Below are 10,007 nucleotides of genomic sequence, written 5' to 3' on the forward strand. Positions count from 1 at the left end.
CTCCGGCAGCCTGTGAAGTTGGGTTTGGCGGCCTTCCTATAATAATAATAATAATAATAATAATGATGGCATTTATTAAGCGCTTACTATGTGCAAAGCACCGTTCTAAGCGCTGGAGAAGCAGCGTGGCTCAGTGGAAAGAGCCCGGGCTTGGGAGTCAGAAGTCAGGGGTTCGAATCCTGGCTCCGCCACATGTCTGCTGTGTGACCTTGGGCAAGTCACTTCACTTCTCTGAGCCTCAGTTACCTCATCTGTAAAACGGGGATTGACTGTGAGCCCCACGTGGGACAACTTAATCACCTTGTATCCTCCCCAGTGCTTAGAACAGTGCTTTGCACATAGTAAGTGCTTAACAAATGCCATCATTATTATAACAAAGTGATCGGGTTGTCCCACTGGAGGCTCACAGTCTTAATCCCCATTTTCCAGATGAGGGAACTGAGGCCCGGAGTGACTTGCCCAAAGTCACCCAGCTGACAGTTGGCAGAGCTGGGATTCGAACCCATAACCTCTGACTCCCAAGCCCGGGCTCTTTCCATTGAGCCACGCTGCTTCTCCTCCCTCTCAGGCGGGAGCATGGCTCAGTGGAAAGAGCCCGGGCTTTGGAGTCAGAGGTCATGGGTTTGAATCCTGGCTCCGCCACATGTCTGCTGTGTGACCTTGAGCAAATCACTTAACTTCTCTGAGCCTCAGTTACCTCATCTGTAAAATGGGGATTAAGACTGTGAGCCCCCTGTGGGACAACCTGATTACCTTGTTACCTCCCCAGCGCTTAGAACAGTGCTTTGCACATAGCAAGTGCTTAACAAATGTCATCATTATTATTACAAAGTGATCAGGTTGTCCCACGGGAGGCTCACAGTCTTAATCCCCATTTTCCAGATGAGGGAACTGAGGCCCGGAGTGACTTGCCCAAAGTCACCCAGCTGACAGTTGGCAGAGCCGGGATTCGAACCCATGACCTCTGACTCCCAAGCCCACGCTCTTTCCATTGAGCCACGCTGCTTCTCCTTCCTCTCTGGTGGGAGCGTGGCTCAGTGGAAAGAGCCCGGGCTTGGGAGTCAGAGGTCATGGGTTTGAATCCCGGCTCCGCCACATGTCTGCTGTGTGACCTTAGGCAAGTCACTTCACTTCTCTGAGCCTCAGTGACCTCATCTGTAAAAATGGGGATGAAGACTGTGAGCCCCACGTGGGACAACTTGATAACACCGCATCCCCCCCCAGTGCTTAGAACAGTGCTTTGCACATAGTAAGCGCTTAACAAATGCCGTCATTATTATTATTATTATTATCTCTCAACCCCCCTCAGGTAAGTCAGCCTCACAGATTCCCGTTCTGTCCCACTCTTGGCTCCAGCAGCTGCCAACTTGTTGCCAACTTGTACTTCCCAAGCACTTAGTACAGTGCTCTGCACACAGTAAGCGCTCAATAAATACGATTGATGATGATGATGGTGATGACACCGAGAAATGCTTCGCCCCTCCTAGACGGTAAGCTCGTTGTGGACAGGGAGCGTGTCTACCAAGTCTGTTCCATTGTAATAATAATAATAATAATAATGATGGTATTTGTTAAGCGCTTACTATGTGCAAAAAAGCACTGTAGTCTCCCAAGTGCTTAGAACAGTGCTCTGCACATAGCAAGCATTCACACAGTAAGCGCTCAATAAATACGATTGATTGATTGATTGAATAAAGCAGAAGGACCTGGATTCTAATCCCAGCTCCGCCACTTTAATGCGTGGCCTAGGGCAAGTCACTTCGCTCCTTGGTGCCTCAGTTACCTACCTCATTTGTAAAATGGGTTTAAGAGCCCCATGTGGGACAGGGGCTGTGTCTAACTCGATTAGCTTGTACCTACACGAGCGCTCAGTACAGTACCTGCCACATGGCAAGCACTTAATGTAATTACGGGATTTGTTAAACGCTTACTATGTACCAAGCGCTGTTCTAAGTGCCGGAATAGATACAAGTTAATCAGGTTGTGCCATGTAGGACTCACAATCTTAATCCCCCCTTTACAGACGAGGTAATAATAATAAGAATAGTATTAAGCGCTTACTATGTGCAAAGCACTGTTCTAAGCGCTGGGGAAGTTACAAGGTAGGTTGTCCCACGTGGGGCTCACAGTCTTCATCCCCATTTCACAGATGAGGTAACTGAGGCACAGAGGAGTTAAGCGACTTGCCCAGGTCGCAAAGTGGACAAGTGGCAGAGCCGGGATTAATAATAATAATAATAATAATAATAATTGGCATTTGTTAAGCACTTACTATGTGCAAAGCACTGTTCTAAGTACTGAGGAGGATACAAGGTGATAAGGTTGTCCCCCGTGGGGCTCACAGTCTTAATTCCCATTTTACAGATGAGGTAACTGAGGCCCAGAGAAGTGAAGTGACCTGCCCAAGATCACACAGCAGACATGTGGCGGAGTCGGGATTCGACCTCATGACCTCCGACTCCCAATCCCGTGCTCTTTCCACTAAGCCACGCTGCCTCTCTGTATGATTGAGTCATTGATTGATTGATTTTTCCCATTTTCCCATTTTACAGTCCCTTCTAGACTGTGAGCCCGCTGTTGGGTAGGGACCGTCTCTAGATGTTGCCAACTTGTACTTCCCAAGCGCTTAGTACAGTGCTCTGCGCGCAGTAAGCGCTCAATAAATACGATTGAATGAATGAATGAATGCATGAGGTAATAATGAGATGATAATGAGTAATCATTAATGATTATGATAATAATGAGATGAGGTAATAATGAGTAATGAGAAGCACTGTGGCTCAGTGGAAAGAGCCCGGGCTTTGGAGTCAGAGGTCGTGGGTTCAAATGCCGGCTCCGCCACTTGTCAGCTGTGTGACTTTGGGCAGGTCACTTCACTTCTCTGGGCCTCAGTTCCCTCATCTGTAAAATGGGGATGAAGACTGTGAGCCCCACATGGGACAACCTGATTACCTTGTATCTACCCGAGCGCTTAGAACAGTGCTTTGCACATAGTAAGCGCTTAATAAATACCAACAAAAAAATAAAAAAATAAAAAAATAATAATAATAGTATTAAGCGCTTACCATGTGCAAAGCACATCCCCATTTCATCCCCATCCACATCCCACCTTCATCCCCATTTTACAGATGACGCAACTGAGGCACAGAGGAGTTAAGCGACTCGCCCAGGTCACAAAGTGGACAAGTGGCAGAGCTGGGATTAGAACCCAGAACCTGGGATTCCCAATCCCGTGCTCTTTCCACTAAGCCACGCCGCCTCTCTGTATGATTCAAGTGCTTAGTACAGTGCTCTGCACATAGTAAGCGCTCAATAAATACGATTGATGATTGATTGAGTCACTGTTTGATAGGGACTGTCTCTGTATGTTGCCAACTTGTACTTCCCAAGCGCTTAGTACAGTGCTCTGCACACAGCGCTCAATAAATGTTATTGATTGATTGATTGATTGAGCTCACCGTGAGGAAACCACACTTCTGCGAAAACCTTTCCTCGGACTATTTCTAAGTTTTCTGCACACAGTAAGCGCTCAATAAATACGATTGATTGATTGATTGATTGAGCTCACCGTGAGGAAACCGCACTAATGTGAAAACCCTTCCTCAGACTAGTTCTAAGTTTTCTGCACACAGTAAGCGCTCACTAAATACGATTGATTGATTGATTGATTGAGCTCACCGTGAGGAAACCGCACTAATGCGAAAACCTTTCCTCGGACTATTTCTAAGTTTTCTGCACACAGCGCTCAATAGATACGATTGATTGATTGATTGATTGATTGAGCTCACCGTGAGGAAACCGCACTAATGCGAAAACCTTTCCTCGGACTATTTCTAAGTTTTCTGCACACAGTAAGCGCTCAATAAATACGATTGATTAATTGATTGATTGATTGATTGAGCTCACTGTGAGGAAACCACACTTCTGCGAAAACCTTTCCTCGGACTATTTCTAAGTTTTCTGCACACAGTAAGCGCTCAATAAATGCAATTGATTGATTGATTGATTGAGCTCACCGTGAGGAAACCGCACTAATGCGAAAACCTTTCCTCGGACTATTTCTAAGTTTTCTGCACACAGTAAGCACTCAATAAATACGATTGATTGATTGATTGATTGATTGAGCTCACCGTGAGGAAACCTCACTAATGCGAAAACCTTTCCTCGGACTATTTCTAAGTTTTCTGCACACAGTAAGCGCTCAATAAATACGATTGATTGATTGATTGATTGATTGAGCTCACCGTGAGGAAACCACACTTCTGCGAAAACCTTTCCTCGGACTACTTCTAAGTTTTCTGCACACAGTAAGCGCTCAATAAATACGATTGATTTGATTGATTGAGCTCACCGTGAGGAAACCGCACTAATGCGAAAACCTTTCCTCGGACTATTTCTAAATTTTGAACTTGCTCTCTTTGAGGGCGCTTAGTTTGGAGCAACTCCCTGCCGACTCTGCCGTGACCAGTCTACTACGCTGGTACATCCGGAGGAGAATTCCCATTTCGGTCCGAGTTGAGCGGCAGCGCCTGGACCACTTTCCCACCAGAATTCCCATTTCGGTCTGAGTTGAGCGGCAGCGCCTGGGCCACTTTCCCACCGGCTCATTCCGGGGACTGAATTCCGCGGGCCAACCGAAGGATTTGCTCAGTTTTCCTGGTATCTCAGCCGGGAAACTAAAATATTACTGCGACTTCGACTGATTTCTGCCCTTTTATTCTCTCTGACCAGAACCAGGAGAGGCCGGAACGCGCAGCTAAAGACAGAAATTCCGTCCGTCTTTCTTCTCACCTCCGAGTTTTGCTCGGCAGAGTCCACCCCGTCGGAACCCGCTGTGATTCCAGGGAAATCCGTGAAAGATTTCGGTCGGGGATGCAGCGTGGAGTCCAATCTGGGAATCGGAGGACTGTCCCCATCTAGACCGTAAGCTTATGGTGGGCTGGGCATGTGTGTTAATTGTTATATTGTACTCTCGCAAGCGCTTAGTACAGTGCTCCGTGCTCAAATCTGATTAACCGGGTTCTACTTGTCTGCTGTGTGGCACTGGGCAAGACGTTTAATGTCTCTGTGCCTCGGAGTTGTAAAATGGAGATTCAATCCCTAGTCTCCCTCCTACTAGAACTGTGAGCCCCAAGTGGGACGGGGACCATTCCCCGTCCGATGATCTCGCATTTACCCAGGATTTGGCACAAATACCACCGCTGTCATCTTTTTCCCGGCTCTGCCGCTTGTCGGCTGTGTGACTTCGGGCAAGTCACTTCACTTCTCTGGGCCTCGGTTCCCTCAGCTGTAAAATGGGGATGAAGACTGGGAGCCCCATGTGGGACAACCTGATCACCTTGTAGCCTCCCAAGCGCTTAGAACAGTGCTTTGAACATAGTAAGCGCTTAATGAATGCCATTATTATTATTATTATTATTATTTTTTTTTTTTTTCCCACGCCGAAGGCCCGGAAATACTCCTTAGGCCTTCCAGGCCGCTGAAAACCTATCGTGAAACTGGCTGTCGACGATCGTGGGGCTTTCTTTCTGTTTTATGTGTCTGTTATATTACTGCGTTGTACTCTTCCAGCACTTAGTACGGTGTTCTGCACCCAGTAAGTGCTCAATAATACAATTAATTGATTTTTTGAGGCTGAACCACCGTTGTGGCCAATTGTCTCCCTTCGTACGCTCTTGCTTTGTAGGTTCTTAGAAGGCAGGTACCGTGTCTCCTTTTTATCTGGCACTTAAAATATTCACACAGCCATGCGCACCCGAGGATTTTTGATGGTGATGATGATGATGAATCGAGGTGCTATAATTGGACAAAAAGGTTTCTGGAAATCTACCGGAATGCCTCACTTGATGGCGGTCGAGCAAAATTGTCAAGTGACGTCTAAAAACGACCCTGCCCGACACGTCGGCTGGGTCCGCGTGGGGGGAAATCGGGGCTTGTTGAGGGGAAGCCTCAATGCACTAGATTTTTATTTATTTATTTTATAATGGCATTTATTAAGCGCTCACTGTGTGCAAAGCACTGTTCTAAGCGCTGGGGAGGTTACAAGGTGATCAGGTTGTCCCACGGGGGGGCTCCCCGTCTTAATTCCCATTTTCCAGATGAGGGAACTGAGAAGTGAAGTGACTTGCCCAAAGTCACACAGCTGACAAGTGGGGGAGCTGGGATTTGAACCCATGACCTGACTCCAAAGCCCGGGCTCTTTTCACTGAGCCACGCTGCTTCGGATTGTGGTGTTGCCAACTTGTACTTCCCAAGCGCTTAGTACGGTGCTCTGCACACAGTAAGCGCTCAATAAATACGATTGATTGATTGATTGATTGATTGGTATGTGCGCTTCAGACCAGCTACTTGGCTCTACTGTCTCCCATCCCAGCTTCTCACCAACCCTACAGAGTCCCGCAGATGGAACTCTTCCTGCAGTCATCAAAACCTGCTGATGCTTATTTCTGCTGCTTCTTCTTATCCTTACTAAGGATAAAAAACCAAAAACCTTGCCCTTAGAATGAAAAAAAGCCCATTTTGTTACTCAATTTTGCAGTTAATACGAGACTGCCCTTACAACCACGAACTGCTTGAACTAGATGCCCCTCGGGAGCGGCAGATGGGGCCTCCTTCTCAATCCTTCTCAGCCAGCTGACGGACTGTCCGCTGATTTATTGATTGATTGTTTGTACATATTTATTACTCTGTTTTATCTGTACATGTTTATTCTATTTATTTTATTTTGTTAATATGTTTGGTTTTGTTGTCTGTCTGTCTCCCCCTTCTAGACTGTGAGCCCGCCGTTGGGTAGGGACTGTCTCTAGATGTTGCTGACTTGGACTTCCCAAGCGCTTAGTACAGTGCTCTGCACACAGTAAGCGCTCAATAAATACGATTGATTGATTGATTCGGGAGGATCAGCCGAGGGTCATTTGCCCCTTGCATGGATGGATTCTAGTTGATGCCCTTCCCTGTCCACCAGCCTATCTCGCCCCTGTGGAAAACCCGCATGGTGGGAGGGAAGAGAGCATGCTAGGAAGTCTAATCAATCAATCAATCAATCAATCGTATTTATTGAGCGCTTACTGTGTGCAGAGGACTGTACTAAGCGCTTGGGAAGTACAAGTTGCCAGCATATAGAGACAGTCCCTACCCAACAGTGGGCTCACAGTCTAAAAGAGTGGGCTCACAGTCTAAAAGAAAAGGAAAAGGAAATATTAGTATTATTACTACTAGAGAGCACGGGCTCGGAGTCAGAAGGACCAGAGTTCCAATCCTGCCTCTGCCACTTGTCTGCTGTGTGACCTTGGATGAGTCACTTCACTCTTTTGTGCCTCAGTCGCCTCATCTGTTAAATGGGGATTTAGACTGTGAGACCAATGTGGGACAGGGACGACGTCCAATCCGATTTGCGCCCTCCTTCCACACATCCACCAAGCTAGCTCTCTTCCTCCCTTCAAAGCCCTACTGAGAGCTCACCTCCTCCAGGAGGCCTTCCCAGACTGAGCCCCCTTTATTCCTCTCCTCCTCCTCCCCACCCTCCCTTTGTCCTACCTCCTTCCCCTCCCCACAGCACTAGTATATATTTGTACAGATTTATTACTCTATCTTATTTGTACACATTTATTACTCTATTTTATTAATGATATGTATATAGCTATCATTCTATTTATTCTGACGGTATTGACACCTGTCTACTTGTTTTGTTTTGTTGTCTGTCTCCCCCTTCTAGACTGTGACCCAGTTGTTGGGTCGGGACCATCTCTATATGTTGCCGATTTGTACTTCCCAAGTGCTCAGTACAGTGCTCTGCACACAGCAAGCGCTCAATAAATACGATTGAATGAATGAATGAGCCCGCTGTTGGGTAGGGACCGTCTCTATATGTTGCCGATTTGTACTTCCCAAGCGCTCAGTACAGTGCTGTGCACACAGCAAGCGCTCAATATCTGTTGCCAACTTGTACTTCCCAAGCGCTTAGTACAGTGCTCTGCACAGTAAACGCTCAATAAATACAATTGAAGGGATGAATGTATATGTTTGTACATATTTATTACTCTATTTTACTTGTACATATTTATTCTATTTATTTTATTTGGTTTATACGTTCTGTTTTGTTGTCTGTCTCCCCCTTCTAGACTGTGAGCCCGCTGTTGGGTAGGGACCGTCTCTAGATGTTGCCAACTTGTACTTCCCAAGCGCTTAGTACAGTGCTCTGCACACAGTAAGCACTCAATAAATACGATTGAATGAATGAAATACTATTGAATGAATGAATGAGCCTGTTGTTGGGTAGGGACCGTCTCTATATGTTGCCGATTTGTCCTTCCCAAGCGCTCAGTACAGTGCTGTGCACACAGCAAGCGCTCAATACATACGATTGAATGAATGAAGGAATGAATTAGAACCCAGGTCCTCCGACTCCCAGGACTGTGCACTATCCATTAGGCTGCACTGCTGAATGTCTTCAGTAATCAGCAGAAATGCCGAAAGTTGGCTGGAATGGGATAGAGAAGGGCTGACAGACTCTACTTCATTCTGAGGAAATTACTGGGGACCTGCTAGGACCAAAATCAATCAATCAGTCGTATTTATTGAGCGCTTACTGTGTGCGGAGCACTGGACTAAGCGCTTGGGAAGTGCAAGCTGGCAACATATAGAGACAGTCCCTACAACTTGTACTTCCCAAGCGCTTAGTCCAGTGCTCTGCACACAGTAAGCGCTCAATAAATACGATTGATTGAACAGTGGGCTCACAGTCAAAGCAAGGAGGAGGCCCTAACCTTGCCATCACAATTAACAACATCACCATCCTTCCTGCCTCAGAAACCCACCACCTTGGCTTATCTTTGACTTCTCGCTTTCTTTCAACTCACAGGCGGCCTTTATTACTCTATTTATTTATTTTACTTGTATCTATCTATTCTATCTATTTTGTTAATATGTTTGGTTTTGTTCTCTATCTCCCCCTTCTAGACTGTGAGCCGACTGTTGGGTAGGGACCGCCTCTATCTGTTGCCACCTTGGACTTCCCAAGTGCTTAGGACAGTGCTCTGCACACAGTAAGCACTCAATAAATACGATTGATTGATTGATTGATTAGTACAGTGCTCTGCACACAGTAAGCGCTCAATAAATACGATTGATTGATTGATTGATTGATTGATTTCGCTATGTTCCGTTGGTTTATCCTTCCAATTTCCCGGGTTCACCTTTTCCTTCATCATCATCATCAGTCGTATTTATTGAGCGCTTACTGTGTGCAGAGCACTGTACTAAGTGCTTGGGAAGTACAAATTGGCAACATGTAGAGACAGTCCCTACCCAACAGTGGGCTCACAGTCTAGAAGGGGGAGACAGAGAACAAAACCAAACATACTAACAAAATAAAATAAATAGAATAGATATGTACAAGTAAAATAAATAAATGAATAAATAGAGTAATAAATATGTACAAACATATATACATATATGCAGGTGCTGTGGGGAAGGGAAGGAGGTAAGAAGGGGGGATGGAGAGGGGGACGAGGGGGAGAGGAAGGAAGGGGCTCAGTCTGGGAAGGCCTCTTTCCTCTTTCCGGACAGCTACAACTGCCCAGTTTAAGCCCAGTTTAAGCCACCGCGTCAGCCTTCTCACTGGTTTCAGCCTCCAGTCTCCAACCTCTCCCCCTCCAGTCCATCCTTTACTCCGCTGCCGCCCAGATCATTCTCCTAAACATCAATCTTCCTACGTCTCCTCAAAGACTTCCCAAAACTTCCATTCTCTCTGCATCAAGGAAAGACACTTGACCATCGGCTTCAAGCTCTCCATCAGCGCTCTCCTAAATACCATCATTAATGTAATTATCAACTCACCCCTCCCACTACACCCCAGCTCACGCTCTTCACTCTCAAGCTCACCTTTTAACTGTGCCTCGTTCTGGAAGCTCCCTCAATCAATCGATCAATCGTATTTATTGAGCACTTACTGTGTGCAAAGCGCTGTACTAAGCACTTGGGAAGTACAAGTTGGCAACATACTCCAG

General features: G+C 46.3%; 1 non-coding gene across 1 annotated transcript; it reads right to left on the reverse strand.

Moving 5' to 3' along the window:
• Positions 1-3,187: 3,187 nt before the first annotated feature.
• TRNAP-GGG lies at positions 3,188-3,259 on the reverse strand. The gene has a single exon. It is a non-coding gene; the product is annotated as a tRNA-Pro (tRNA).
• Between the last annotated feature and the right edge of the window lie 6,748 nt (positions 3,260-10,007).

Source organism: Tachyglossus aculeatus, unplaced genomic scaffold, assembly GCF_015852505.1.
Source record: "Tachyglossus aculeatus isolate mTacAcu1 unplaced genomic scaffold, mTacAcu1.pri scaffold_221_arrow_ctg1, whole genome shotgun sequence".
NCBI classification, from domain to species: Eukaryota; Metazoa; Chordata; class Mammalia; order Monotremata; family Tachyglossidae; genus Tachyglossus; species Tachyglossus aculeatus.